Here is a 27,084-nt window from a genome sequence, read left to right as displayed (position 1 = left end):
GCCACAGACTAATCAACCAAACTTTTTGGGTTGGTTTCTCTTTTATAGTCTGCAGGCATTAAATGAAAGAAGTCAGTGTTCCAGCAGAGGGAGACAACGTTTCAGAAAAGGCATTGTAGCAAACCAAAAAAGAAATTTTAAGCGCAGCAGAGTAACCAGCTCACATACCTGTTAGCTCAGGTGAGTTTAAAAGGCTGCTGTTGATAACAAGGGCATTTGCTAAATAGATGGTGTGTGTGCAACAATATACTGAAAGGTCAATTATATTGTGCAGCTTATCTCACCACCTGTAGTTATTTAGGTGAAAGCTCCAAAATGCTTGCCTAATATGTCTGTTTATCCAAAAGGAAGTATAGAGGGAGAGCTAGATAGATAGCATTGCATTACATTACATGGCAATGCAATGCACAGTTGCTGAAGTTGAACCAAAATGAGCTTGTCATCTGGCTTCTGCAACTTTTAACATGAAAAATCCAATGAGGAGAAGAAAAGCAAAGCCAAAGAGTCCATCCCAAAATCCGACAAACAAGCCAAATGAACAAAAAGCATTGAATTCAATTCTTTCTGATTTTAGAAACTGCATTAAAGAAGGGGTGCACCGGTCCTGGAGATACTGCAATACCAGGTCAATGCGTGGAGTGGACAGAGCAAGCTCTTTTTCCATCTCCCTGTTCTAAAAATCCATTTAATATATGGTCCCCAGATAGGGGACGTATCAGATATTAAACTGATAAGAACAGATACTACACTTGATCTTAGCCAAAAGGCCGAGAAGCGATAACCAGAATTGGTTTCCGACTACGGTGCCACCCAAGGATTCTGAAAAGTCCATTTGTGGAGATGGCCACCTGGACTCCCGTTAAGAAGACATGCTGTCAACCTCTAGATCCCTCACATGCCTGCACTTTTCGGCTTGCTGCTGCTGCAATCCACGCGTTTTAGATCTGCATAACTCCACCTCTTTTAGCACAGTACCCTCAACCCCCGGCTGTTCCCACCCGCCTCAACACCGTTGGAAGGGAGGAGAACCAATTAAGGCGGGGGGGGGGGTGTGGAACGAGCAGCTGTCTACCCTTAGCAGGAGGGTTGCTGATTAATTACCTCTCCTGCTGCTGCTGCTGCTGCTGGCTGTCCAGCAGCAGACTGAAGGTGGCTGCTGCTGTGCGCAGGTATATAAAGGCTCAGAGCCTATTATGACACGCGCAGCCAGCGTTCCATTGCCACATTCCGTCTACTGCAGGCGGGATACCTGGATGGCTGAATGTCACTGAGAAGCTCACAGAGACCGCCATAAGCAACAGTTTAAAAGAATGCCACAGACTAATCAACCAAACTTTTTGGGTTGGTTTCTCTTTTATAGTCTGCAGGCATTAAATGAAAGAAGTCAGTGTTCCAGCAGAGGGAGACAACGTTTCAGAAAAGGCATTGTAGCAAACCAAAAAAGAAATTTTAAGCACAGCAGAGTAACCAGCTCACATACCTGTTAGCTCAGGTGAGTTTAAAAGGCTGCTATTGATAACAAGGGCATTTGCTAAATAGATGGTGTGTGTGCAACAATATACTGAAAGGTCAATTATATTGTGCAGCTTATCTCACCACCTGTAGTTATTTAGGTGAAAGCTCCAAAATGCTTGCCTAATATGTCTGTTTATCCAAAAGGAAGTATAGAGGGAGAGCTAGATAGATAGCATTGCATTACATTACATGGCAATGCAATGCACAGTTGCTGAAGTTGAACCAAAATGAGCTTGTCATCTGGCTTCTGCAACTTTTAACATGAAAAATCCAATGAGGAGAAGAAAAGCAAAGCCAAAGAGTCCATCCCAAAATCCGACAAACAAGCCAAATGAACAAAAAGCATTGAATTCAATTCTTTCTGATTTTAGAAACTGCATTAAAGAAGGGGTGCACCGGTCCTGGAGATACTGCAATACCAGGTCAATGCGTGGAGTGGACAGAGCAAGCTCTTTTTCCATCTCCCTGTTCTAAAAATCCATTTAATATATGGTCCCCAGATAGGGGACGTATCAGATATTAAACTGATAAGAACAGATACTACACTTGATCTTAGCCAAAAGGCCGAGAAGCGATAACCAGAATTGGTTTCCGACTACGGTGCCACCCAAGGATTCTGAAAAGTCCATTTGTGGAGATGGCCACCTGGACTCCCGTTAAGAAGACATGCTGTCAACCTCTAGATCCCTCACATGCCTGCACTTTTCGGCTTGCTGCTGCTGCAATCCACGCGTTTTAGATCTGCATAACTCCACCTCTTTTAGCACAGTACCCTCAACCCCCGGCTGTTCCCACCCGCCTCAACACCGTTGGAAGGGAGGAGAACCAATTAAGGCGGGGGGGGGGTGAAACGAGCAGCTGTCTACCCTTAGCAGGAGGGTTGCTGATTAATTACCTCTCCTGCTGCTGCTGCTGCTGGCTGTCCAGCAGCAGACTGAAGGTGGCTGCTGCTGTGCGCAGGTATATAAAGGCTCAGAGCCTATTATGACACGCGCAGCCAGCGTTCCATTGCCACATTCCGTCTACTGCAGGCGGGATACCTGGATGGCTGAATGTCACTGAGAAGCTCACAGAGACCGCCATAAGCAACAGTTTAAAAGAATGCCACAGACTAATCAACCAAACTTTTTGGGTTGGTTTCTCTTTTATAGTCTGCAGGCATTAAATGAAAGAAGTCAGTGTTCCAGCAGAGGGAGACAACGTTTCAGAAAAGGCATTGTAGCAAACCAAAAAAGAAATTTTAAGCGCAGCAGAGTAACCAGCTCACATACCTGTTAGCTCAGGTGAGTTTAAAAGGCTGCTGTTGATAACAAGGGCATTTGCTAAATAGATGGTGTGTGTGCAACAATATACTGAAAGGTCAATTATATTGTGCAGCTTATCTCACCACCTGTAGTTATTTAGGTGAAAGCTCCAAAATGCTTGCCTAATATGTCTGTTTATCCAAAAGGAAGTATAGAGGGAGAGCTAGATAGATAGCATTGCATTACATTACATGGCAATGCAATGCACAGTTGCTGAAGTTGAACCAAAATGAGCTTGTCATCTGGCTTCTGCAACTTTTAACATGAAAAATCCAATGAGGAGAAGAAAAGCAAAGCCAAAGAGTCCATCCCAAAATCCGACAAACAAGCCAAATGAACAAAAAGCATTGAATTCAATTCTTTCTGATTTTAGAAACTGCATTAAAGAAGGGGTGCACCGGTCCTGGAGATACTGCAATACCAGGTCAATGCGTGGAGTGGACAGAGCAAGCTCTTTTTCCATCTCCCTGTTCTAAAAATCCATTTAATATATGGTCCCCAGATAGGGGACGTATCAGATATTAAACTGATAAGAACAGATACTACACTTGATCTTAGCCAAAAGGCCGAGGAGCGATAACCAGAATTGGTTTCCGACTACGGTGCCACCCAAGGATTCTGAAAAGTCCATTTGTGGAGATGGCCACCTGGACTCCCGTTAAGAAGACATGCTGTCAACCTCTAGATCCCTCACATGCCTGCACTTTTCGGCTTGCTGCTGCTGCAATCCACGCGTTTTAGATCTGCATAACTCCACCTCTTTTAGCACAGTACCCTCAACCCCCGGCTGTTCCCACCCGCCTCAACACCGTTGGAAGGGAGGAGAACCAATTAAGGCGGGGGGGGGGTGGAACGAGCAGCTGTCTACCCTTAGCAGGAGGGTTGCTGATTAATTACCTCTCCTGCTGCTGCTGCTGCTGCTGGCTGTCCAGCAGCAGACTGAAGGTGGCTGCTGCTGTGCGCAGGTATATAAAGGCTCAGAGCCTATTATGACACGCGCAGCCAGCGTTCCATTGCCACATTCCGTCTACTGCAGGCGGGATACCTGGATGGCTGAATGTCACTGAGAAGCTCACAGAGACCGCCATAAGCAACAGTTTAAAAGAATGCCACAGACTAATCAACCAAACTTTTTGGGTTGGTTTCTCTTTTATAGTCTGCAGGCATTAAATGAAAGAAGTCAGTGTTCCAGCAGAGGGAGACAACGTTTCAGAAAAGGCATTGTAGCAAACCAAAAAAGAAATTTTAAGCGCAGCAGAGTAACCAGCTCACATACCTGTTAGCTCAGGTGAGTTTAAAAGGCTGCTGTTGATAACAAGGGCATTTGCTAAATAGATGGTGTGTGTGCAACAATATACTGAAAGGTCAATTATATTGTGCAGCTTATCTCACCACCTGTAGTTATTTAGGTGAAAGCTCCAAAATGCTTGCCTAATATGTCTGTTTATCCAAAAGGAAGTATAGAGGGAGAGCTAGATAGATAGCATTGCATTACATTACATGGCAATGCAATGCACAGTTGCTGAAGTTGAACCAAAATGAGCTTGTCATCTGGCTTCTGCAACTTTTAACATGAAAAATCCAATGAGGAGAAGAAAAGCAAAGCCAAAGAGTCCATCCCAAAATCCGACAAACAAGCCAAATGAACAAAAAGCATTGAATTCAATTCTTTCTGATTTTAGAAACTGCATTAAAGAAGGGGTGCACCGGTCCTGGAGATACTGCAATACCAGGTCAATGCGTGGAGTGGACAGAGCAAGCTCTTTTTCCATCTCCCTGTTCTAAAAATCCATTTAATATATGGTCCCCAGATAGGGGACGTATCAGATATTAAACTGATAAGAACAGATACTACACTTGATCTTAGCCAAAAGGCCGAGAAGCGATAACCAGAATTGGTTTCCGACTACGGTGCCACCCAAGGATTCTGAAAAGTCCATTTGTGGAGATGGCCACCTGGACTCCCGTTAAGAAGACATGCTGTCAACCTCTAGATCCCTCACATGCCTGCACTTTTCGGCTTGCTGCTGCTGCAATCCACGCGTTTTAGATCTGCATAACTCCACCTCTTTTAGCACAGTACCCTCAACCCCCGGCTGTTCCCACCCGCCTCAACACCGTTGGAAGGGAGGAGAACCAATTAAGGCGGGGGGGGGGGGTGTGGAACGAGCAGCTGTCTACCCTTAGCAGGAGGGTTGCTGATTAATTACCTCTCCTGCTGCTGCTGCTGCTGCTGGCTGTCCAGCAGCAGACTGAAGGTGGCTGCTGCTGTGCGCAGGTATATAAAGGCTCAGAGCCTATTATGACACGCGCAGCCAGCGTTCCATTGCCACATTCCGTCTACTGCAGGCGGGATACCTGGATGGCTGAATGTCACTGAGAAGCTCACACAGACCGCCATAAGCAACAGTTTAAAAGAATGCCACAGACTAATCAACCAAACTTTTTGGGTTGGTTTCTCTTTTATAGTCTGCAGGCATTAAATGAAAGAAGTCAGTGTTCCAGCAGAGGGAGACAACGTTTCAGAAAAGGCATTGTAGCAAACCAAAAAAGAAATTTTAAGCGCAGCAGAGTAACCAGCTCACATACCTGTTAGCTCAGGTGAGTTTAAAAGGCTGCTGTTGATAACAAGGGCATTTGCTAAATAGATGGTGTGTGTGCAACAATATACTGAAAGGTCAATTATATTGTGCAGCTTATCTCACCACCTGTAGTTATTTAGGTGAAAGCTCCAAAATGCTTGCCTAATATGTCTGTTTATCCAAAAGGAAGTATAGAGGGAGAGCTAGATAGATAGCATTGCATTACATTACATGGCAATGCAATGCACAGTTGCTGAAGTTGAACCAAAATGAGCTTGTCATCTGGCTTCTGCAACTTTTAACATGAAAAATCCAATGAGGAGAAGAAAAGCAAAGCCAAAGAGTCCATCCCAAAATCCGACAAACAAGCCAAATGAACAAAAAGCATTGAATTCAATTCTTTCTGATTTTAGAAACTGCATTAAAGAAGGGGTGCACCGGTCCTGGAGATACTGCAATAGCAGGTCAATGCGTGGAGTGGACAGAGCAAGCTCTTTTTCCATCTCCCTGTTCTAAAAATCCATTTAATATATGGTCCCCAGATAGGGGACGTATCAGATATTAAACTGATAAGAACAGATACTACACTTGATCTTAGCCAAAAGGCCGAGAAGCGATAACCAGAATTGGTTTCCGACTACGGTGCCACCCAAGGATTCTGAAAAGTCCATTTGTGGAGATGGCCACCTGGACTCCCGTTAAGAAGACATGCTGTCAACCTCTAGATCCCTCACATGCCTGCACTTTTCGGCTTGCTGCTGCTGCAATCCACGCGTTTTAGATCTGCATAACTCCACCTCTTTTAGCACAGTACCCTCAACCCCCGGCTGTTCCCACCCGCCTCAACACCGTTGGAAGGGAGGAGAACCAATTAAGGCGGGGGGGGGGTGTGGAACGAGCAGCTGTCTACCCTTAGCAGGAGGGTTGCTGATTAATTACCTCTCCTGCTGCTGCTGCTGCTGCTGGCTGTCCAGCAGCAGACTGAAGGTGGCTGCTGCTGTGCGCAGGTATATAAAGGCTCAGAGCCTATTATGACACGCGCAGCCAGCGTTCCATTGCCACATTCCGTCTACTGCAGGCGGGATACCTGGATGGCTGAATGTCACTGAGAAGCTCACACAGACCGCCATAAGCAACAGTTTAAAAGAATGCCACAGACTAATCAACCAAACTTTTTGGGTTGGTTTCTCTTTTATAGTCTGCAGGCATTAAATGAAAGAAGTCAGTGTTCCAGCAGAGGGAGACAACGTTTCAGAAAAGGCATTGTAGCAAACCAAAAAAGAAATTTTAAGCGCAGCAGAGTAACCAGCTCACATACCTGTTAGCTCAGGTGAGTTTAAAAGGCTGCTGTTGATAACAAGGGCATTTGCTAAATAGATGGTGTGTGTGCAACAATATACTGAAAGGTCAATTATATTGTGCAGCTTATCTCACCACCTGTAGTTATTGAGGTGAAAGCTCCAAAATGCTTGCCTAATATGTCTGTTTATCCAAAAGGAAGTATAGAGGGAGAGCTAGATAGATAGCATTGCATTACATTACATGGCAATGCAATGCACAGTTGCTGAAGTTGAACCAAAATGAGCTTGTCATCTGGCTTCTGCAACTTTTAACATGAAAAATCCAATGAGGAGAAGAAAAGCAAAGCCAAAGAGTCCATCCCAAAATCCGACAAACAAGCCAAATGAACAAAAAGCATTGAATTCAATTCTTTCTGATTTTAGAAACTGCATTAAAGAAGGGGTGCACCGGTCCTGGAGATACTGCAATACCAGGTCAATGCGTGGAGTGGACAGAGCAAGCTCTTTTTCCATCTCCCTGTTCTAAAAATCCATTTAATATATGGTCCCCAGATAGGGGACGTATCAGATATTAAACTGATAAGAACAGATACTACACTTGATCTTAGCCAAAAGGCCGAGAAGCGATAACCAGAATTGGTTTCCGACTACGGTGCCACCCAAGGATTCTGAAAAGTCCATTTGTGGAGATGGCCACCTGGACTCCCGTTAAGAAGACATGCTGTCAACCTCTAGATCCCTCACATGCCTGCACTTTTCGGCTTGCTGCTGCTGCAATCCACGCGTTTTAGATCTGCATAACTCCACCTCTTTTAGCACAGTACCCTCAACCCCCGGCTGTTCCCACCCGCCTCAACACCGTTGGAAGGGAGGAGAACCAATTAAGGCGGGGGGGGGGGGGGGTGGAACGAGCAGCTGTCTACCCTTAGCAGGAGGGTTGCTGATTAATTACCTCTCCTGCTGCTGCTGCTGCTGGCTGTCCAGCAGCAGACTGAAGGTGGCTGCTGCTGTGCGCAGGTATATAAAGGCTCAGAGCCTATTATGACACGCGCAGCCAGCGTTCCATTGCCACATTCCGTCTACTGCAGGCGGGATACCTGGATGGCTGAATGTCACTGAGAAGCTCACAGAGACCGCCATAAGCAACAGTTTAAAAGAATGCCATAGACTAATCAACCAAACTTTTTGGGTTGGTTTCTCTTTTATAGTCTGCAGGCATTAAATGAAAGAAGTCAGTGTTCCAGCAGAGGGAGACAACGTTTCAGAAAAGGCATTGTAGCAAACCAAAAAAGAAATTTTAAGCGCAGCAGAGTAACCAGCTCACATACCTGTTAGCTCAGGTGAGTTTAAAAGGCTGCTGTTGATAACAAGGGCATTTGCTAAATAGATGGTGTGTGTGCAACAATATACTGAAAGGTCAATTATATTGTGCAGCTTATCTCACCACCTGTAGTTATTTAGGTGAAAGCTCCAAAATGCTTGCCTAATATGTCTGTTTATCCAAAAGGAAGTATAGAGGGAGAGCTAGATAGATAGCATTGCATTACATTACATGGCAATGCAATGCACAGTTGCTGAAGTTGAACCAAAATGAGCTTGTCATCTGGCTTCTGCAACTTTTAACATGAAAAATCCAATGAGGAGAAGAAAAGCAAAGCCAAAGAGTCCATCCCAAAATCCGACAAACAAGCCAAATGAACAAAAAGCATTGAATTCAATTCTTTCTGATTTTAGAAACTGCATTAAAGAAGGGGTGCACCGGTCCTGGAGATACTGCAATACCAGGTCAATGCGTGGAGTGGACAGAGCAAGCTCTTTTCCATCTCCCTGTTCTAAAAATCCATTTAATATATGGTCCCCAGATAGGGGACGTATCAGATATTAAACTGATAAGAACAGATACTACACTTGATCTTAGCCAAAAGGCCGAGAAGCGATAACCAGAATTGGTTTCCGACTACGGTGCCACCCAAGGATTCTGAAAAGTCCATTTGTGGAGATGGCCACCTGGACTCCCGTTAAGAAGACATGCTGTCAACCTCTAGATCCCTCACATGCCTGCACTTTTCGGCTTGCTGCTGCTGCAATCCACGCGTTTTAGATCTGCATAACTCCACCTCTTTTAGCACAGTACCCTCAACCCCCGGCTGTTCCCACCCGCCTCAACACCGTTGGAAGGGAGGAGAACCAATTAAGGCGGGGGGGGGGGTGGAACGAGCAGCTGTCTACCCTTAGCAGGAGGGTTGCTGATTAATTACCTCTCCTGCTGCTGCTGCTGCTGGCTGTCCAGCAGCAGACTGAAGGTGGCTGCTGCTGTGCGCAGGTATATAAAGGCTCAGAGCCTATTATGACACGCGCAGCCAGCGTTCCATTGCCACATTCCGTCTACTGCAGGCGGGATACCTGGATGGCTGAATGTCACTGAGAAGCTCACAGAGACCTCCATAAGCAACAGTTTAAAAGAATGCCACAGACTAATCAACCAAACTTTTTGGGTTGGTTTCTCTTTTATAGTCTGCAGGCATTAAATGAAAGAAGTCAGTGTTCCAGCAGAGGGAGACAACGTTTCAGAAAAGGCATTGTAGCAAACCAAAAAAGAAATTTTAAGCGCAGCAGAGTAACCAGCTCACATACCTGTTAGCTCAGGTGAGTTTAAAAGGCTGCTGTTGATAACAAGGGCATTTGCTAAATAGATGGTGTGTGTGCAACAATATACTGAAAGGTCAATTATATTGTGCAGCTTATCTCACCACCTGTAGTTATTTAGGTGAAAGCTCCAAAATGCTTGCCTAATATGTCTGTTTATCCAAAAGGAAGTATAGAGGGAGAGCTAGATAGATAGCATTGCATTACATTACATGGCAATGCAATGCACAGTTGCTGAAGTTGAACCAAAATGAGCTTGTCATCTGGCTTCTGCAACTTTTAACATGAAAAATCCAATGAGGAGAAGAAAAGCAAAGCCAAAGAGTCCATCCCAAAATCCGACAAACAAGCCAAATGAACAAAAAGCATTGAATTCAATTCTTTCTGATTTTAGAAACTGCATTAAAGAAGGGGTGCACCGGTCCTGGAGATACTGCAATACCAGGTCAATGCGTGGAGTGGACAGAGCAAGCTCTTTTTCCATCTCCCTGTTCTAAAAATCCATTTAATATATGGTCCCCAGATAGGGGACGTATCAGATATTAAACTGATAAGAACAGATACTACACTTGATCTTAGCCAAAAGGCCGAGAAGCGATAACCAGAATTGGTTTCCGACTACGGTGCCACCCAAGGATTCTGAAAAGTCCATTTGTGGAGATGGCCACCTGGACTCCCGTTAAGAAGACATGCTGTCAACCTCTAGATCCCTCACATGCCTGCACTTTTCGGCTTGCTGCTGCTGCAATCCACGCGTTTTAGATCTGCATAACTCCACCTCTTTTAGCACAGTACCCTCAACCCCCGGCTGTTCCCACCCGCCTCAACACCGTTGGAAGGGAGGAGAACCAATTAAGGCGGGGGGGGGGGGGGTGGAACGAGCAGCTGTCTACCCTTAGCAGGAGGGTTGCTGATTAATTACCTCTCCTGCTGCTGCTGCTGCTGGCTGTCCAGCAGCAGACTGAAGGTGGCTGCTGCTGTGCGCAGGTATATAAAGGCTCAGAGCCTATTATGACACGCGCAGCCAGCGTTCCATTGCCACATTCCGTCTACTGCAGGCGGGATACCTGGATGGCTGAATGTCACTGAGAAGCTCACAGAGACCGCCATAAGCAACAGTTTAAAAGAATGCCATAGACTAATCAACCAAACTTTTTGGGTTGGTTTCTCTTTTATAGTCTGCAGGCATTAAATGAAAGAAGTCAGTGTTCCAGCAGAGGGAGACAACGTTTCAGAAAAGGCATTGTAGCAAACCAAAAAAGAAATTTTAAGCGCAGCAGAGTAACCAGCTCACATACCTGTTAGCTCAGGTGAGTTTAAAAGGCTGCTGTTGATAACAAGGGCATTTGCTAAATAGATGGTGTGTGTGCAACAATATACTGAAAGGTCAATTATATTGTGCAGCTTATCTCACCACCTGTAGTTATTTAGGTGAAAGCTCCAAAATGCTTGCCTAATATGTCTGTTTATCCAAAAGGAAGTATAGAGGGAGAGCTAGATAGATAGCATTGCATTACATTACATGGCAATGCAATGCACAGTTGCTGAAGTTGAACCAAAATAAGCTTGTCATCTGGCTTCTGCAACTTTTAACATGAAAAATCCAATGAGGAGAAGAAAAGCAAAGCCAAAGAGTCCATCCCAAAATCCGACAAACAAGCCAAATGAACAAAAAGCATTGAATTCAATTCTTTCTGATTTTAGAAACTGCATTAAAGAAGGGGTGCACCGGTCCTGGAGATACTGCAATACCAGGTCAATGCGTGGAGTGGACAGAGCAAGCTCTTTTCCATCTCCCTGTTCTAAAAATCCATTTAATATATGGTCCCCAGATAGGGGACGTATCAGATATTAAACTGATAAGAACAGATACTACACTTGATCTTAGCCAAAAGGCCGAGAAGCGATAACCAGAATTGGTTTCCGACTACGGTGCCACCCAAGGATTCTGAAAAGTCCATTTGTGGAGATGGCCACCTGGACTCCCGTTAAGAAGACATGCTGTCAACCTCTAGATCCCTCACATGCCTGCACTTTTCGGCTTGCTGCTGCTGCAATCCACGCGTTTTAGATCTGCATAACTCCACCTCTTTTAGCACAGTACCCTCAACCCCCGGCTGTTCCCACCCGCCTCAACACCGTTGGAAGGGAGGAGAACCAATTAAGGCGGGGGGGGGGGTGGAACGAGCAGCTGTCTACCCTTAGCAGGAGGGTTGCTGATTAATTACCTCTCCTGCTGCTGCTGCTGCTGGCTGTCCAGCAGCAGACTGAAGGTGGCTGCTGCTGTGCGCAGGTATATAAAGGCTCAGAGCCTATTATGACACGCGCAGCCAGCGTTCCATTGCCACATTCCGTCTACTGCAGGCGGGATACCTGGATGGCTGAATGTCACTGAGAAGCTCACAGAGACCTCCATAAGCAACAGTTTAAAAGAATGCCACAGACTAATCAACCAAACTTTTTGGGTTGGTTTCTCTTTTATAGTCTGCAGGCATTAAATGAAAGAAGTCAGTGTTCCAGCAGAGGGAGACAACGTTTCAGAAAAGGCATTGTAGCAAACCAAAAAAGAAATTTTAAGCGCAGCAGAGTAACCAGCTCACATACCTGTTAGCTCAGGTGAGTTTAAAAGGCTGCTGTTGATAACAAGGGCATTTGCTAAATAGATGGTGTGTGTGCAACAATATACTGAAAGGTCAATTATATTGTGCAGCTTATCTCACCACCTGTAGTTATTTAGGTGAAAGCTCCAAAATGCTTGCCTAATATGTCTGTTTATCCAAAAGGAAGTATAGAGGGAGAGCTAGATAGATAGCATTGCATTACATTACATGGCAATGCAATGCACAGTTGCTGAAGTTGAACCAAAATGAGCTTGTCATCTGGCTTCTGCAACTTTTAACATGAAAAATCCAATGAGGAGAAGAAAAGCAAAGCCAAAGAGTCCATCCCAAAATCCGACAAACAAGCCAAATGAACAAAAAGCATTGAATTCAATTCTTTCTGATTTTAGAAACTGCATTAAAGAAGGGGTGCACCGGTCCTGGAGATACTGCAATACCAGGACAATGCGTGGAGTGGACAGAGCAAGCTCTTTTTCCATCTCCCTGTTCTAAAAATCCATTTAATATATGGTCCCCAGATAGGGGACGTATCAGATATTAAACTGATAAAAACAGATACTACACTTGATCTTAGCCAAAAGGCCGAGAAGCGATAACCAGAATTGGTTTCCGACTACGGTGCCACCCAAGGATTCTGAAAAGTCCATTTGTGGAGATGGCCACCTGGACTCCCGTTAAGAAGACATGCTGTCAACCTCTAGATCCCTCACATGCCTGCACTTTTCGGCTTGCTGCTGCTGCAATCCACGCGTTTTAGATCTGCATAACTCCACCTCTTTTAGCACAGTACCCTCAACCCCCGGCTGTTCCCACCCGCCTCAACACCGTTGGAAGGGAGGAGAACCAATTAAGGCGGGGGGGGGGTGGAACGAGCAGCTGTCTACCCTTAGCAGGAGGGTTGCTGATTAATTACCTCTCCTGCTGCTGCTGCTGCTGCTGGCTGTCCAGCAGCAGACTGAAGGTGGCTGCTGCTGTGCGCAGGTATATAAAGGCTCAGAGCCTATTATGACACGCGCAGCCAGCGTTCCATTGCCACATTCCGTCTACTGCAGGCGGGATACCTGGATGGCTGAATGTCACTGAGAAGCTCACAGAGACCGCCATAAGCAACAGTTTAAAAGAATGCCACAGACTAATCAACCAAACTTTTTGGGTTGGTTTCTCTTTTATAGTCTGCAGGCATTAAATGAAAGAAGTCAGTGTTCCAGCAGAGGGAGACAACGTTTCAGAAAAGGCATTGTAGCAAACCAAAAAAGAAATTTTAAGCGCAGCAGAGTAACCAGCTCACATACCTGTTAGCTCAGGTGAGTTTAAAAGGCTGCTGTTGATAACAAGGGCATTTGCTAAATAGATGGTGTGTGTGCAACAATATACTGAAAGGTCAATAATATTGTGCAGCTTATCTCACCACCTGTAGTTATTTAGGTGAAAGCTCCAAAATGCTTGCCTAATATGTCTGTTTATCCAAAAGGAAGTATAGAGGGAGAGCTAGATAGATAGCATTGCATTACATTACATGGCAATGCAATGCACAGTTGCTGAAGTTGAACCAAAATGAGCTTGTCATCTGGCTTCTGCAACTTTTAACATGAAAAATCCAATGAGGAGAAGAAAAGCAAAGCCAAAGAGTCCATCCCAAAATCCGACAAACAAGCCAAATGAACAAAAAGCATTGAATTCAATTCTTTCTGATTTTAGAAACTGCATTAAAGAAGGGGTGCACCGGTCCTGGAGATACTGCAATACCAGGTCAATGCGTGGAGTGGACAGAGCAAGCTCTTTTTCCATCTCCCTGTTCTAAAAATCCATTTAATATATGGTCCCCAGATAGGGGACGTATCAGATATTAAACTGATAAGAACAGATACTACACTTGATCTTAGCCAAAAGGCCGAGAAGCGATAACCAGAATTGGTTTCCGACTACGGTGCCACCCAAGGATTCTGAAAAGTCCATTTGTGGAGATGGCCACCTGGACTCCCGTTAAGAAGACATGCTGTCAACCTCTAGATCCCTCACATGCCTGCACTTTTCGGCTTGCTGCTGCTGCAATCCACGCGTTTTAGATCTGCATAACTCCACCTCTTTTAGCACAGTACCCTCAACCCCCGGCTGTTCCCACCCGCCTCAACACCGTTGGAAGGGAGGAGAACCAATTAAGGCGGGGGGGGGGGTGGAACGAGCAGCTGTCTACCCTTAGCAGGAGGGTTGCTGATTAATTACCTCTCCTGCTGCTGCTGCTGCTGCTGGCTGTCCAGCAGCAGACTGAAGGTGGCTGCTGCTGTGCGCAGGTATATAAAGGCTCAGAGCCTATTATGACATGCGCAGCCAGCGTTCCATTGCCACATTCCGTCTACTGCAGGCGGGATACCTGGATGGCTGAATGTCACTGAGAAGCTCACAGAGACCGCCATAAGCAACAGTTTAAAAGAATGCCACAGACTAATCAACCAAACTTTTTGGGTTGGTTTCTCTTTTATAGTCTGCAGGCATTAAATGAAAGAAGTCAGTGTTCCAGCAGAGGGAGACAACGTTTCAGAAAAGGCATTGTAGCAAACCAAAAAAGAAATTTTAAGCGCAGCAGAGTAACCAGCTCACATACCTGTTAGCTCAGGTGAGTTTAAAAGGCTGCTGTTGATAACAAGGGCATTTGCTAAATAGATGGTGTGTGTGCAACAATATACTGAAAGGTCAATTATATTGTGCAGCTTATCTCACCACCTGTAGTTATTTAGGTGAAAGCTCCAAAATGCTTGCCTAATATGTCTGTTTATCCAAAAGGAAGTATAGAGGGAGAGCTAGATAGATAGCATTGCATTACATTACATGGCAATGCAATGCACAGTTGCTGAAGTTGAACCAAAATGAGCTTGTCATCTGGCTTCTGCAACTTTTAACATGAAAAATCCAATGAGGAGAAGAAAAGCAAAGCCAAAGAGTCCATCCCAAAATCCGACAAACAAGCCAAATGAACAAAAAGCATTGAATTCAATTCTTTCTGATTTTAGAAACTGCATTAAAGAAGGGGTGCACCGGTCCTGGAGATACTGCAATACCAGGTCAATGCGTGGAGTGGACAGAGCAAGCTCTTTTTCCATCTCCCTGTTCTAAAAATCCATTTAATATATGGTCCCCAGATAGGGGACGTATCAGATATTAAACTGATAAGAACAGATACTACACTTGATCTTAGCCAAAAGGCCGAGAAGCGATAACCAGAATTGGTTTCCGACTACGGTGCCACCCAAGGATTCTGAAAAGTCCATTTGTGGAGATGGCCACCTGGACTCCCGTTAAGAAGACATGCTGTCAACCTCTAGATCCCTCACATGCCTGCACTTTTCGGCTTGCTGCTGCTGCAATCCACGCGTTTTAGATCTGCATAACTCCACCTCTTTTAGCACAGTACCCTCAACCCCCGGCTGTTCCCACCCGCCTCAACACCGTTGGAAGGGAGGAGAACCAATTAAGGCGGGGGGGGGGGGTGGAACGAGCAGCTGTCTACCCTTAGCAGGAGGGTTGCTGATTAATTACCTCTCCTGCTGCTGCTGCTGCTGCTGGCTGTCCAGCAGCAGACTGAAGGTGGCTGCTGCTGTGCGCAGGTATATAAAGGCTCAGAGCCTATTATGACACGCGCAGCCAGCGTTCCATTGCCACATTCCGTCTACTGCAGGCGGGATACCTGGATGGCTGAATGTCACTGAGAAGCTCACAGAGACCGCCATAAGCAACAGTTTAAAAGAATGCCACAGACTAATCAACCAAACTTTTTGGGTTGGTTTCTCTTTTATAGTCTGCAGGCATTAAATGAAAGAAGTCAGTGTTCCAGCAGAGGGAGACAACGTTTCAGAAAAGGCATTGTAGCAAACCAAAAAAGAAATTTTAAGCGCAGCAGAGTAACCAGCTCACATACCTGTTAGCTCAGGTGAGTTTAAAAGGCTGCTGTTGATAACAAGGGCATTTGCTAAATAGATGGTGTGTGTGCAACAATATACTGAAAGGTCAATTATATTGTGCAGCTTATCTCACCACCTGTAGTTATTTAGGTGAAAGCTCCAAAATGCTTGCCTAATATGTCTGTTTATCCAAAAGGAAGTATAGAGGGAGAGCTAGATAGATAGCATTGCATTACATTACATGGCAATGCAATGCACAGTTGCTGAAGTTGAACCAAAATGAGCTTGTCATCTGGCTTCTGCAACTTTTAACATGAAAAATCCAATGAGGAGAAGAAAAGCAAAGCCAAAGAGTCCATCCCAAAATCCGACAAACAAGCCAAATGAACAAAAAGCATTGAATTCAATTCTTTCTGATTTTAGAAACTGCATTAAAGAAGGGGTGCACCGGTCCTGGAGATACTGCAATACCAGGTCAATGCGTGGAGTGGACAGAGCAAGCTCTTTTTCCATCTCCCTGTTCTAAAAATCCATTTAATATATGGTCCCCAGATAGGGGACGTATCAGATATTAAACTGATAAGAACAGATACTACACTTGATCTTAGCCAAAAGGCCGAGAAGCGATAACCAGAATTGGTTTCCGACTACGGTGCCACCCAAGGATTCTGAAAAGTCCATTTGTGGAGATGGCCACCTGGACTCCCGTTAAGAAGACATGCTGTCAACCTCTAGATCCCTCACATGCCTGCACTTTTCGGCTTGCTGCTGCTGCAATCCACGCGTTTTAGATCTGCATAACTCCACCTCTTTTAGCACAGTACCCTCAACCCCCGGCTGTTCCCACCCGCCTCAACACCGTTGGAAGGGAGGAGAACCAATTAAGGCGGGGGGGGGGGTGGAACGAGCAGCTGTCTACCCTTAGCAGGAGGGTTGCTGATTAATTACCTCTCCTGCTGCTGCTGCTGCTGCTGGCTGTCCAGCAGCAGACTGAAGGTGGCTGCTGCTGTGCGCAGGTATATAAAGGCTCAGAGCCTATTATGACACGCGCAGCCAGCGTTCCATTGCCACATTCCGTCTACTGCAGGCGGGATACCTGGATGGCTGAATGTCACTGAGAAGCTCACAGAGACCGCCATAAGCAACAGTTTAAAAGAATGCCACAGACTAATCAACCAAACTTTTTGGGTTGGTTTCTCTTTTATAGTCTGCAGGCATTAAATGAAAGAAGTCAGTGTTCCAGCAGAGGGAGACAACGTTTCAGAAAAGGCATTGTAGCAAACCAAAAAAGAAATTTTAAGCGCAGCAGAGTAACCAGCTCACATACCTGTTAGCTCAGGTGAGTTTAAAAGGCTGCTGTTGATAACAAGGGCATTTGCTAAATAGATGGTGTGTGTGCAACAATATACTGAAAGGTCAATTATATTGTGCAGCTTATCTCACCACCTGTAGTTATTTAGGTGAAAGCTCCAAAATGCTTGCCTAATATGTCTGTTTATGCAAAAGGAAGTATAGAGGGAGAGCTAGATAGATAGCATTGCATTACATTACATGGCAATGCAATGCACAGTTGCTGAAGTTGAACCAAAATGAGCTTGTCATCTGGCTTCTGCAACTTTTAACATGAAAAATCCAATGAGGAGAAGAAAAGCAAAGCCAAAGAGTCCATCCCAAAATCCGACAAACAAGCCAAATGAACAAAAAGCATTGAATTCAATTCTTTCTGATTTTAGAAACTGCATTAAAGAAGGGGTGCACCGGTCCTGGAGATACTGCAATACCAGGTCAATGCGTGGAGTGGACAGAGCAAGCTCTTTTTCCATCTCCCTGTTCTAAAAATCCATTTAATATATGGTCCCCAGATAGGGGACGTATCAGATATTAAACTGATAAGAACAGATACTACACTTGATCTTAGCCAAAAGGCCGAGAAGTGATAACCAGAATTGGTTTCCGACTACGGTGCCACCCAAGGATTCTGAAAAGTCCATTTGTGGAGATGGCCACCTGGACTCCCGTTAAGAAGACATGCTGTCAACCTCTAGATCCCTCACATGCCTGCACTTTTCGGCTTGCTGCTGCTGCAATCCATGCGTTTTAGATCTGCATAACTCCACCTCTTTTAGCACAGTACCCTCAACCCCCGGCTGTTCCCACCCGCCTCAACACCGTTGGAAGGGAGGAGAACCAATTAAGGCGGGGGGGGGGTGGAACGAGCAGCTGTCTACCCTTAGCAGGAGGGTTGCTGATTAATTACCTCTCCTGCTGCTGCTGCTGCTGGCTGTCCAGCAGCAGACTGAAGGTGGCTGCTGCTGTGCGCAGGTATATAAAGGCTCAGAGCCTATTATGACACGCGCAGCCAGCGTTCCATTGCCACATTCCGTCTACTGCAGGCGGGATACCTGGATGGCTGAATGTCACTGAGAAGCTCACAGAGACCGCCATAAGCAACAGTTTAAAAGAATGCCACAGACTAATCAACCAAACTTTTTGGGTTGGTTTCTCTTTTATAGTCTGCAGGCATTAAATGAAAGAAGTCAGTGTTCCAGCAGAGGGAGACAACGTTTCAGAAAAGGCATTGTAGCAAACCAAAAAAGAAATTTTAAGCGCAGCAGAGTAACCAGCTCACATACCTGTTAGCTCAGGTGAGTTTAAAAGGCTGCTGTTGATAACAAGGGCATTTGCTAAATAGATGGTGTGTGTGCAACAATATACTGAAAGGTCAATTATATTGTGCAGCTTATCTCACCACCTGTAGTTATTTAGGTGAAAGCTCCAAAATGCTTGCCTAATATGTCTGTTTATCCAAAAGGAAGTATAGAGGGAGAGCTAGATAGATAGCATTGCATTACATTACATGGCAATGCAATGCACAGTTGCTGAAGTTGAACCAAAATGAGCTTGTCATCTGGCTTCTGCAACTTTTAACATGAAAAATCCAATGAGGAGAAGAAAAGCAAAGCCAAAGAGTCCATCCCAAAATCCGACAAACAAGCCAAATGAACAAAAAGCATTGAATTCAATTCTTTCTGATTTTAGAAACTGCATTAAAGAAGGGGTGCACCGGTCCTGGAGATACTGCAATACCAGGTCAATGCGTGGAGTGGACAGAGCAAGCTCTTTTTCCATCTCCCTGTTCTAAAAATCCATTTAATATATGGTCCCCAGATAGGGGACGTATCAGATATTAAACTGATAAGAACAGATACTACACTTGATCTTAGCCAAAAGGCCGAGAAGCGATAACCAGAATTGGTTTCCGACTACGGTGCCACCCAAGGATTCTGAAAAGTCCATTTGTGGAGATGGCCACCTGGACTCCCGTTAAGAAGACATGCTGTCAACCTCTAGATCCCTCACATGCCTGCACTTTTCGGCTTGCTGCTGCTGCAATCCACGCGTTTTAGATCTGCATAACTCCACCTCTTTTAGCACAGTACCCTCAACCCCCGGCTGTTCCCACCCGCCTCAACACCGTTGGAAGGGAGGAGAACCAATTAAGGCGGGGGGGGGGTGGAACGAGCAGCTGTCTACCCTTAGCAGGAGGGTTGCTGATTAATTACCTCTCCTGCTGCTGCTGCTGCTGCTGGCTGTCCAGCAGCAGACTGAAGGTGGCTGCTGCTGTGCGCAGGTATATAAAGGCTCAGAGCCTATTATGACACGCGCAGCCAGCGTTCCATTGCCACATTCCGTCTACTGCAGGCGGGATACCTGGATGGCTGAATGTCACTGAGAAGCTCACAGAGACCGCCATAAGCAACAGTTTAAAAGAATGCCACAGACTAATCAACCAAACTTTTTGGGTTGGTTTCTCTTTTATAGTCTGCAGGCATTAAATGAAAGAAGTCAGTGTTCCAGCAGAGGGAGACAACGTTTCAGAAAAGGCATTGTAGCAAACCAAAAAAGAAATTTTAAGCGCAGCAGAGTAACCAGCTCACATACCTGTTAGCTCAGGTGAGTTTAAAAGGCTGCTGTTGATAACAAGGGCATTTGCTAAATAGATGGTGTGTGTGCAACAATATACTGAAAGGTCAATTATATTGTGCAGCTTATCTCACCACCTGTAGTTATTTAGGTGAAAGCTCCAAAATGCTTGCCTAATATGTCTGTTTATCCAAAAGGAAGTATAGAGGGAGAGCTAGATAGATAGCATTGCATTACATTACATGGCAATGCAATGCACAGTTGCTGAAGTTGAACCAAAATGAGCTTGTCATCTGGCTTCTGCAACTTTTAACATGAAAAATTCAATGAGGAGAAGAAAAGCAAAGCCAAAGAGTCCATCCCAAAATCCGACAAACAAGCCAAATGAACAAAAAGCATTGAATTCAATTCTTTCTGATTTTAGAAACTGCATTAAAGAAGGGGTGCACCGGTCCTGGAGATACTGCAATACCAGGTCAATGCGTGGAGTGGACAGAGCAAGCTCTTTTTCCATCTCCCTGTTCTAAAAATCCATTTAATATATGGTCCCCAGATAGGGGACGTATCAGATATTAAACTGATAAGAACAGATACTACACTTGATCTTAGCCAAAAGGCCGAGAAGCGATAACCAGAATTGGTTTCCGACTACGGTGCCACCCAAGGATTCTGAAAAGTCCATTTGTGGAGATGGCCACCTGGACTCCCGTTAAGAAGACATGCTGTCAACCTCTAGATCCCTCACATGCCTGCACTTTTCGGCTTGCTGCTGCTGCAATCCACGCGTTTTAGATCTGCATAACTCCACCTCTTTTAGCACAGTACCCTCAACCCCCGGCTGTTCCCACCCGCCTCAACACCGTTGGAAGGGAGGAGAACCAATTAAGGCGGGGGGGGGGGGGTGGAACGAGCAGCTGTCTACCCTTAGCAGGAGGGTTGCTGATTAATTACCTCTCCTGCTGCTGCTGCTGCTGCTGGCTGTCCAGCAGCAGACTGAAGGTGGCTGCTGCTGTGCGCAGGTATATAAAGGCTCAGAGCCTATTATGACACGCGCAGCCAGCGTTCCATTGCCACATTCCGTCTACTGCAGGCGGGATACCTGGATGGCTGAATGTCACTGATAAGCTCACAGAGACCGCCATAAGCAACAGTTTAAAAGAATGCCACAGACTAATCAACCAAACTTTTTGGGTTGGTTTCTCTTTTATAGTCTGCAGGCATTAAATGAAAGAAGTCAGTGTTCCAGCAGAGGGAGACAACGTTTCAGAAAAGGCATTGTAGCAAACCAAAAAAGAAATTTTAAGCGCAGCAGAGTAACCAGCTCACATACCTGTTAGCTCAGGTGAGTTTAAAAGGCTGCTGTTGATAACAAGGGCATTTGCTAAATAGATGGTGTGTGTGCAACAATATACTGAAAGGTCAATTATATTGTGCAGCTTATCTCACCACCTGTAGTTATTTAGGTGAAAGCTCCAAAATGCTTGCCTAATATGTCTGTTTATCCAAAAGGAAGTATAGAGGGAGAGCTAGATAGATAGCATTGCATTACATTACATGGCAATGCAATGCACAGTTGCTGAAGTTGAACCAAAATGAGCTTGTCATCTGGCTTCTGCAACTTTTAACATGAAAAATCCAATGAGGAGAAGAAAAGCAAAGCCAAAGAGTCCATCCCAAAATCCGACAAACAAGCCAAATGAACAAAAAGCATTGAATTCAATTCTTTCTGATTTTAGAAACTGCATTAAAGAAGGGGTGCACCGGTCCTGGAGATACTGCAATACCAGGTCAATGCGTGGAGTGGACAGAGCAAGCTCTTTTTCCATCTCCCTGTTCTAAAAATCCATTTAATATATGGTCCCCAGATAGGGGACGTATCAGATATTAAACTGATAAGAACAGATACTACACTTGATCTTAGCCAAAAGGCCGAGAAGCGATAACCAGAATTGGTTTCCGACTACGGTGCCACCCAAGGATTCTGAAAAGTCCATTTGTGGAGATGGCCACCTGGACTCTCGTTAAGAAGACATGCTGTCAACCTCTAGATCCCTCACATGCCTGCACTTTTCGGCTTGCTGCTGCTGCAATCCACGCGTTTTAGATCTGCATAATTCCACCTCTTTTAGCACAGTACCCTCAACCCCCGGCTGTTCCCACCCGCCTCAACACCGTTGGAAGGGAGGAGAACCAATTAAGGCGGGGGGGGGGGGGTGGAACGAGCAGCTGTCTACCCTTAGCAGGAGGGTTGCTGATTAATTACCTCTCCTGCTGCTGCTGCTGCTGCTGGCTGTCCAGCAGCAGACTGAAGGTGGCTGCTGCTGTGCGCAGGTATATAAAGGCTCAGAGCCTATTATGACACGCGCAGCCAGCGTTCCATTGCCACATTCCGTCTACTGCAGGCGGGATACCTGGATGGCTGAATGTCACTGAGAAGCTCACAGAGACCGCCATAAGCAACAGTTTAAAAGAATGCCACAGACTAATCAACCAAACTTTTTGGGTTGGTTTCTCTTTTATAGTCTGCAGGCATTAAATGAAAGAAGTCAGTGTTCCAGCAGAGGGAGACAACGTTTCAGAAAAGGCATTGTAGCAAACCAAAAAAGAAATTTTAAGCGCAGCAGAGTAACCAGCTCACATACCTGTTAGCTCAGGTGAGTTTAAAAGGCTGCTGTTGATAACAAGGGCATTTGCTAAATAGATGGTGTGTGTGCAACAATATACTGAAAGGTCAATTATATTGTGCAGCTTATCTCACCACCTGTAGTTATTTAGGTGAAAGCTCCAAAATGCTTGCCTAATATGTCTGTTTATCCAAAAGGAAGTATAGAGGGAGAGCTAGATAGATAGCATTGCATTACATTACATGGCAATGCAATGCACAGTTGCTGAAGTTGAACCAAAATGAGCTTGTCATCTGGCTTCTGCAACTTTTAACATGAAAAATCCAATGAGGAGAAGAAAAGCAAAGCCAAAGAGTCCATCCCAAAATCCGACAAACAAGCCAAATGAACAAAAAGCATTGAATTCAATTCTTTCTGATTTTAGAAACTGCATTAAAGAAGGGGTGCACCGGTCCTGGAGATACTGCAATACCAGGACAATGCGTGGAGTGGACAGAGCAAGCTCTTTTTCCATCTCCCTGTTCTAAAAATCCATTTAATATATGGTCCCCAGATAGGGGACGTATCAGATATTAAACTGATAAGAACAGATACTACACTTGATCTTAGCCAAAAGGCCGAGAAGCGATAACCAGAATTGGTTTCCGACTATGGTGCCACCCAAGGATTCTGAAAAGTCCATTTGTGGAGATGGCCACCTGGACTCCCGTTAAGAAGACATGCTGTCAACCTCTAGATCCCTCACATGCCTGCACTTTTCGGCTTGCTGCTGCTGCAATCCACGCGTTTTAGATCTGCATAACTCCACCTCTTTTAGCACAGTACCCTCAACCCCCGGCTGTTCCCACCCGCCTCAACACCGTTGGAAGGGAGGAGAACCAATTAAGGCGGGGGGGGGGTGGAACGAGCAGCTGTCTACCCTTAGCAGGAGGGTTGCTGATTAATTACCTCTCCTGCTGCTGCTGCTGCTGCTGGCTGTCCAGCAGCAGACTGAAGGTGGCTGCTGCTGTGCGCAGGTATATAAAGGCTCAGAGCCTATTATGACACGCGCAGCCAGCGTTCCATTGCCACATTCCGTCTACTGCAGGCGGGATACCTGGATGGCTGAATGTCACTGAGAAGCTCACAGAGACCGCCATAAGCAACAGTTTAAAAGAATGCCACAGACTAATCAACCAAACTTTTTGGGTTGGTTTCTCTTTTATAGTCTGCAGGCATTAAATGAAAGAAGTCAGTGTTCCAGCAGAGGGAGACAACGTTTCAGAAAAGGCATTGTAGCAAACCAAAAAAGAAATTTTAAGTGCAGCAGAGTAACCAGCTCACATACCTGTTAGCTCAGGTGAGTTTAAAAGGCTGCTGTTGATAACAAGGGCATTTGCTAAATAGATGGTGTGTGTGCAACAATATACTGAAAGGTCAATTATATTGTGCAGCTTATCTCACCACCTGTAGTTATTTAGGTGAAAGCTCCAAAATGCTTGCCTAATATGTCTGTTTATCCAAAAGGAAGTATAGAGGGAGAGCTAGATAGATAGCATTGCATTACATTACATGGCAATGCAATGCACAGTTGCTGAAGTTGAACCAAAATGAGCTTGTCATCTGGCTTCTGCAACTTTTAACATGAAAAATCCAATGAGGAGAAGAAAAGCAAAGCCAAAGAGTCCATCCCAAAATCCGACAAACAAGCCAAATGAACAAAAAGCATTGAATTCAATTCTTTCTGATTTTAGAAACTGCATTAAAGAAGGGGTGCACCGGTCCTGGAGATACTGCAATACCAGGTCAATGCGTGGAGTGGACAGAGCAAGCTCTTTTTCCATCTCCCTGTTCTAAAAATCCATTTAATATATGGTCCCCAGATAGGGGACGTATCAGATATTAAACTGATAAGAACAGATACTACACTTGATCTTAGCCAAAAGGCCGAGGAGCGATAACCAGAATTGGTTTCCGACTACGGTGCCACCCAAGGATTCTGAAAAGTCCATTTGTGGAGATGGCCACCTGGACTCCCGTTAAGAAGACATGCTGTCAACCTCTAGATCCCTCACATGCCTGCACTTTTCGGCTTGCTGCTGCTGCAATCCACGCGTTTTAGATCTGCATAACTCCACCTCTTTTAGCACAGTACCCTCAACCCCCGGCTGTTCCCACCCGCCTCAACACCGTTGGAAGGGAGGAGAACCAATTAAGGCCGGGGGGGGGGGGTGGAACGAGCAGCTGTCTACCCTTAGCAGGAGGGTTGCTGATTAATTACCTCTCCTGCTGCTGCTGCTGCTGGCTGTCCAGCAGCAGACTGAAGGTGGCTGCTGCTGTGCGCAGGTATATAAAGGCTCAGAGCCTATTATGACACGCGCAGCCAGCGTTCCATTGCCACATTCCGTCTACTGCAGGCGGGATACCTGGATGGCTGAATGTCACTGAGAAGCTCACAGAGACCGCCATAAGCAACAGTTTAAAAGAATGCCACAGACTAATCAACCAAACTTTTTGGGTTGGTTTCTCTTTTATAGTCTGCAGGCATTAAATGAAAGAAGTCAGTGTTCCAGCAGAGGGAGACAACGTTTCAGAAAAGGCATTGTAGCAAACCAAAAAAGAAATTTTAAGCGCAGCAGAGTAACCAGCTCACATACCTGTTAGCTCAGGTGAGTTTAAAAGGCTGCTGTTGATAACAAGGGCATTTGCTAAATAGATGGTGTGTGTGCAACAATATACTGAAAGGTCAATTATATTGTGCAGCTTATCTCACCACCTGTAGTTATTTAGGTGAAAGCTCCAAAATGCTTGCCTAATATGTCTGTTTATCCAAAAGGAAGTATAGAGGGAGAGCTAGATAGATAGCATTGCATTACATTACATGGCAATGCAATGCACAGTTGCTGAAGTTGAACCAAAATGAGCTTGTCATCTGGCTTCTGCAACTTTTAACATGAAAAATCCAATGAGGAGAAGAAAAGCAAAGCCAAAGAGTCCATCCCAAAATCCGACAAACAAGCCAAATGAACAAAAAGCATTGAATTCAATTCTTTCTGATTTTAGAAACTGCATTAAAGAAGGGGTGCACCGGTCCTGGAGATACTGCAATACCAGGTCAATGCGTGGAGTGGACAGAGCAAGCTCTTTTTCCATCTCCCTGTTCTAAAAATCCATTTAATATATGGTCCCCAGATAGGGGACGTATCAGATATTAAACTGATAAGAACAGATACTACACTTGATCTTAGCCAAAAGGCCGAGAAGCGATAACCAGAATTGGTTTCCGACTACGGTGCCACCCAAGGATTCTGAAAAGTCCATTTGTGGAGATGGCCACCTGGAGTCCCGTTAAGAAGACATGCTGTCAACCTCTAGATCCCTCACATGCCTGCACTTTTCGGCTTGCTGCTGCTGCAATCCACGCGTTTTAGATCTGCATAACTCCACCTCTTTTAGCACAGTACCCTCAACCCCCGGCTGTTCCCACCCGCCTCAACACCGTTGGAAGGGAGGAGAACCAATTAAGGCGGGGGGGGGGGGAAGTGGAACGAGCAGCTGTCTACCCTTAGCAGGAGGGTTGCTGATTAATTACCTCTCCTGCTGCTGCTGCTGCTGCTGGCTGTCCAGCAGCAGACTGAAGGTGGCTGCTGCTGTGCGCAGGTATATAAAGGCTCAGAGCCTATTATGACACGCGCAGCCAGCGTTCCATTGCCACATTCCGTCTACTGCAGGCGGGATACCTGGATGGCTGAATGTCACTGAGAAGCTCACAGAGACCGCCATAAGCAACAGTTTAAAAGAATGCCACAGACTAATCAACCAAACTTTTTGGGTTGGTTTCTCTTTTATAGTCTGCAGGCATTAAATGAAAGAAGTCAGTGTTCCAGCAGAGGGAGACAACGTTTCAGAAAAGGCATTGTAGCAAACCAAAAAAGAAATTTTAAGCGCAGCAGAGTAACCAGCTCACATACCTGTTAGCTCAGGTGAGTTTAAAAGGCTGCTGTTGATAACAAGGGCATTTGCTAAATAGATGGTGTGTGTGCAACAATACACTGAAAGGTCAATTATATTGTGCAGCTTATCTCACCACCTGTAGTTATTTAGGTGAAAGCTCCAAAATGCTTGCCTAATATGTCTGTTTATCCAAAAGGAAGTATAGAGGGAGAGCTAGATAGATAGCATTGCATTACATTACATGGCAATGCAATGCACAGTTGCTGAAGTTGAACCAAAATGAGCTTGTCATCTGGCTTCTGCAACTTTTAACATGAAAAATCCAATGAGGAGAAGAAAAGCAAAGCCAAAGAGTCCATCCCAAAATCCGACAAACAAGCCAAATGAACAAAAAGCATTGAATTCAATTCTTTCTGATTTTACAAACTGCATTAAAGAAGGGGTGCACCGGTCCTGGAGATACTGCAATACCAGGTCAATGCGTGGAGTGGACAGAGCAAGCTCTTTTTCCATCTCCCTGTTCTAAAAATCCATTTAATATATGGTCCCCAGATAGGGGACGTATCAGATATTAAACTGATAAGAACAGATACTACACTTGATCTTAGCCAAAAGGCCGAGGAGCGATAACCAGAATTGGTTTCCGACTACGGTGCCACCCAAGGATTCTGAAAAGTCCATTTGTGGAGATGGCCACCTGGACTCCCGTTAAGAAGACATGCTGTCAACCTCTAGATC

General features: G+C 45.2%; 21 non-coding genes across 21 annotated transcripts; all 21 read right to left on the bottom strand.

Annotated features, from left to right (window-relative positions):
- Positions 1-588: 588 nt before the first annotated feature.
- Positions 589-779, bottom strand: LOC141238786 (U2 spliceosomal RNA). Its single transcript, XR_012304235.1, has one exon. It is a non-coding gene; the product is annotated as a U2 spliceosomal RNA (small nuclear RNA).
- A 1,121-nt stretch (positions 780-1,900) lies between these two features.
- LOC141238785 (U2 spliceosomal RNA) lies at positions 1,901-2,091 on the bottom strand. The gene has a single exon (XR_012304234.1). It is a non-coding gene; the product is annotated as a U2 spliceosomal RNA (small nuclear RNA).
- Positions 2,092-3,206: 1,115 nt separating this feature from the next.
- On the bottom strand, positions 3,207-3,397 carry LOC141239016 (U2 spliceosomal RNA). The gene has a single exon (XR_012304457.1). It is a non-coding gene; the product is annotated as a U2 spliceosomal RNA (small nuclear RNA).
- Positions 3,398-4,515: 1,118 nt separating this feature from the next.
- Positions 4,516-4,706, bottom strand: LOC141238784 (U2 spliceosomal RNA). The gene has a single exon (XR_012304233.1). It is a non-coding gene; the product is annotated as a U2 spliceosomal RNA (small nuclear RNA).
- A 1,122-nt stretch (positions 4,707-5,828) lies between these two features.
- On the bottom strand, positions 5,829-6,019 carry LOC141239009 (U2 spliceosomal RNA). The gene has a single exon (XR_012304450.1). It is a non-coding gene; the product is annotated as a U2 spliceosomal RNA (small nuclear RNA).
- Positions 6,020-7,139: 1,120 nt separating this feature from the next.
- On the bottom strand, positions 7,140-7,330 carry LOC141238782 (U2 spliceosomal RNA). Its single transcript, XR_012304231.1, has one exon. It is a non-coding gene; the product is annotated as a U2 spliceosomal RNA (small nuclear RNA).
- Positions 7,331-8,450: 1,120 nt separating this feature from the next.
- On the bottom strand, positions 8,451-8,640 carry LOC141238975 (U2 spliceosomal RNA). The gene has a single exon (XR_012304416.1). It is a non-coding gene; the product is annotated as a U2 spliceosomal RNA (small nuclear RNA).
- A 1,116-nt stretch (positions 8,641-9,756) lies between these two features.
- LOC141238781 (U2 spliceosomal RNA) lies at positions 9,757-9,947 on the bottom strand. The gene has a single exon (XR_012304230.1). It is a non-coding gene; the product is annotated as a U2 spliceosomal RNA (small nuclear RNA).
- Positions 9,948-11,066: 1,119 nt separating this feature from the next.
- Positions 11,067-11,256, bottom strand: LOC141238974 (U2 spliceosomal RNA). The gene has a single exon (XR_012304415.1). It is a non-coding gene; the product is annotated as a U2 spliceosomal RNA (small nuclear RNA).
- Positions 11,257-12,372: 1,116 nt separating this feature from the next.
- Positions 12,373-12,563, bottom strand: LOC141238985 (U2 spliceosomal RNA). Its single transcript, XR_012304426.1, has one exon. It is a non-coding gene; the product is annotated as a U2 spliceosomal RNA (small nuclear RNA).
- Positions 12,564-13,681: 1,118 nt separating this feature from the next.
- LOC141238780 (U2 spliceosomal RNA) lies at positions 13,682-13,872 on the bottom strand. The gene has a single exon (XR_012304229.1). It is a non-coding gene; the product is annotated as a U2 spliceosomal RNA (small nuclear RNA).
- A 1,119-nt stretch (positions 13,873-14,991) lies between these two features.
- LOC141238779 (U2 spliceosomal RNA) lies at positions 14,992-15,182 on the bottom strand. Its single transcript, XR_012304228.1, has one exon. It is a non-coding gene; the product is annotated as a U2 spliceosomal RNA (small nuclear RNA).
- Positions 15,183-16,302: 1,120 nt separating this feature from the next.
- Positions 16,303-16,493, bottom strand: LOC141238778 (U2 spliceosomal RNA). The gene has a single exon (XR_012304227.1). It is a non-coding gene; the product is annotated as a U2 spliceosomal RNA (small nuclear RNA).
- A 1,119-nt stretch (positions 16,494-17,612) lies between these two features.
- LOC141238912 (U2 spliceosomal RNA) lies at positions 17,613-17,803 on the bottom strand. Its single transcript, XR_012304356.1, has one exon. It is a non-coding gene; the product is annotated as a U2 spliceosomal RNA (small nuclear RNA).
- A 1,115-nt stretch (positions 17,804-18,918) lies between these two features.
- Positions 18,919-19,109, bottom strand: LOC141238777 (U2 spliceosomal RNA). Its single transcript, XR_012304226.1, has one exon. It is a non-coding gene; the product is annotated as a U2 spliceosomal RNA (small nuclear RNA).
- A 1,118-nt stretch (positions 19,110-20,227) lies between these two features.
- On the bottom strand, positions 20,228-20,418 carry LOC141238776 (U2 spliceosomal RNA). Its single transcript, XR_012304225.1, has one exon. It is a non-coding gene; the product is annotated as a U2 spliceosomal RNA (small nuclear RNA).
- Positions 20,419-21,539: 1,121 nt separating this feature from the next.
- On the bottom strand, positions 21,540-21,730 carry LOC141238775 (U2 spliceosomal RNA). The gene has a single exon (XR_012304224.1). It is a non-coding gene; the product is annotated as a U2 spliceosomal RNA (small nuclear RNA).
- A 1,121-nt stretch (positions 21,731-22,851) lies between these two features.
- Positions 22,852-23,042, bottom strand: LOC141238896 (U2 spliceosomal RNA). The gene has a single exon (XR_012304341.1). It is a non-coding gene; the product is annotated as a U2 spliceosomal RNA (small nuclear RNA).
- A 1,118-nt stretch (positions 23,043-24,160) lies between these two features.
- On the bottom strand, positions 24,161-24,351 carry LOC141239015 (U2 spliceosomal RNA). Its single transcript, XR_012304456.1, has one exon. It is a non-coding gene; the product is annotated as a U2 spliceosomal RNA (small nuclear RNA).
- Positions 24,352-25,469: 1,118 nt separating this feature from the next.
- LOC141238774 (U2 spliceosomal RNA) lies at positions 25,470-25,660 on the bottom strand. The gene has a single exon (XR_012304223.1). It is a non-coding gene; the product is annotated as a U2 spliceosomal RNA (small nuclear RNA).
- A 1,123-nt stretch (positions 25,661-26,783) lies between these two features.
- On the bottom strand, positions 26,784-26,974 carry LOC141239013 (U2 spliceosomal RNA). The gene has a single exon (XR_012304454.1). It is a non-coding gene; the product is annotated as a U2 spliceosomal RNA (small nuclear RNA).
- Positions 26,975-27,084: the final 110 nt, after the last annotated feature.

This window comes from Phyllobates terribilis, unplaced genomic scaffold, assembly GCF_046119375.1.
Source record: "Phyllobates terribilis strain yellow unplaced genomic scaffold, ASM4611937v1 Scaffold_763__1_contigs__length_703860, whole genome shotgun sequence".
Lineage (NCBI taxonomy): Eukaryota > Metazoa > Chordata > Amphibia > Anura > Dendrobatidae > Phyllobates > Phyllobates terribilis.
This window is presented reverse-complemented; position numbering and strand designations above follow the sequence as displayed.